Source organism: Heteronotia binoei, chromosome 15 (assembly GCF_032191835.1).
Source record: "Heteronotia binoei isolate CCM8104 ecotype False Entrance Well chromosome 15, APGP_CSIRO_Hbin_v1, whole genome shotgun sequence".
Lineage (NCBI taxonomy): Eukaryota > Metazoa > Chordata > Lepidosauria > Squamata > Gekkonidae > Heteronotia > Heteronotia binoei.
Window position 1 is genome coordinate 50,725,828 of NC_083237.1, and position 2,385 is coordinate 50,728,212.

Below are 2,385 nucleotides of genomic sequence, written 5' to 3' on the forward strand. Positions count from 1 at the left end.
TACACAGAGTTAGGTGGAAATGGATGATATATGGACTAAGTTCACTTTCTGCCATTGTGGCCGCCTTCTTCCATCTCTGATATTTTGGTTAATATTATTAATGTTGTTATTTCCTTGGTCTTAACGGTATAAAGCCCTTGGCTGACTCCTACACGTTCCCAACACGGTCTTAAAAATTTCAGTCAGCAACCATGTAAATTTGGAAAAGTCGAAAGAACAGCAAAGTCGAAATATTGTACTTCATTCCTGCTTAATAGTGTAATGGTTGCAGTTATTTTGGTCTAAGCTCATGACAGTGTGACTGTCATAGTTTTGTGGGAAGAAAAGACCGTACTGGAGGGGGTACATACAGGGAAAATGGCAGGAGGGACTGCACTTTAATATGTAAGTAATATGTAAGGCAAACTTTAATATGTAAGCAAGCAAAGGTTCATTCTTTAAATTCCTTTCAGGTTGGTGTTTTTTTTCCTTACATCTTAGCTCCTGTTCTCAGATCATGTTCTGTTCTGTATGTTGACCAAACCTTGGTAAGTAGTTGAAGCCCAGGAGAAAACCAAGGATCACATGTTAGCTTCCACAAATAGCAGAACCGTGTGGGTTTGTTCAACAGATTCTTCAGTAGCATCCTTTAAGAGTCTTCTCAAGAGATACCAGTGGAACTCAATGGGAGTTTGATGGTTCAGTCCTGGTGAGTCTCCTGCCCTAATGGTGATTTGATAGATGTTTTAAGGAATGGGAACACTGTGAACCTGTTGTCCAGGAATGAAAGCCCTTGCTAGGGGATTGGAACAGCAATACCTCTTATCTTCCAGAGGTAGTGCAGACCTTGTCTCCTAGTGCTTTCTCAGCAGCCCCTACACCCAGGAGCCAGTCCTTGTTGTCTCTGTTCATGTTAATGTGGATTTGAAGTGGCAGAATTCAGATTTCCCCCTGGAGTTTCAGTCTGACCACTACATTCCGTGAAACTTAAATTTTCTTCCCCGACCTCTAGATTGGACATCCGGGATGCTTGTTTTTACTCTCTTAGTTGTTTCTCTTCCAATCAGTTGCTCAGAAAAATATCCCAAATTTTCAATGCCAAATTAAGGGAAACCAAATAACTATTCCCCAGGATTATTGCATTTACAGGAAGAGATCTCCGGAACACCCAGTCCAGTTCTAATGTGGCTGTACCTTTGACTAGATGAATCAATGATCAGTATGCTTTCATTGCTCATCAAGGCTGCTCAAAAGCTCCCACAAGCTCTTTTACATGAAGGCTTGCAGTCAGCTGTACTGTAGCTAATAAAGCCATGTTCAAGTATGTGCACATCCATGACAGCCAATGCATGGAGAAATGTATAGTGGTTACAGTGTTAAGACTAGGGATCTGGAAGGTCCAAAATCAAATGCCCTGTCTCTCATGGAAGCTTGGTGGACAACCTTGGGCCAGTCACACTTGCAGTTTCACCTACCTTGCAGTTGTTGTGAGGATAGAATGGAGAAGGGGAGAATGATACACAAGGTGCTTTAGGGCTCCCACTAGGGAGAAATGTAATATAATTGGAATCGTGTATTAAACATCACCCAAGAATTGTGTATCTTCCCTGTAACTTGTGAACAGGGCTGAAGGACTTGCCTCCCTCTCTGCTCCTGAAGAGTGGAGATGGGTGTATAGGGAGTGAAAGTGTTGGCAGATCATCTAGCGCTGAGCAGCCACTTAATCTGCTTGAGCAGAGGCCATCAAGCAGTGTCAGGCTATCAGCCAGCTGCTTCACCATCAAAGCATTGGTGCAAAGACAACAGCGATCATGTATGTCACCCTATACTCCTTTCAGCGAAGGAGGGGGGAAACCAAGTGGCCCTCAATGCTGTTGCCCCTCTGCTCCCAGAAGACAGGGGTAGAGTTGCATAGTTTTATTACAGGAAACATCCAAGGTCAGGAGTGGCCAAACTTGCTTAATATGAGAGCCACATAGAATAAATGTCAGATGTTTGAGAGCTGCGAGACATGAACACCAGATGTTGGAGGGAAGGAAGGAAGGCGAATGGAGTGAGAGATGGAAAGAAACCAACTTTAAATGCATTCTCTGAGCTGCTGACTGGCTTGGACAAGTGATTTAAACAGATGCCTTTTCCAAGCCATCTGACGGCCGTGGAGCTTTGAGAGCCACACAATGTGTGTGAAAGAATCACATGTGGCTCCCGAGCCACAGTTTGGCCACCCCTGTCCTGGGTCATTACCAAAGTCTTTTGACCATTGTAGAGTCCGGCCTAAGAAAATACTGCAAAGTTAAAGCAACAGAGATGAAGAAGTCAGAGGAGCAGGTTAACAACTAGATATCTCACTTTCTAGCTTTCAGAGAAGTTCCATTTTCAAAAAGACCACACACAAGGATGCTCAAA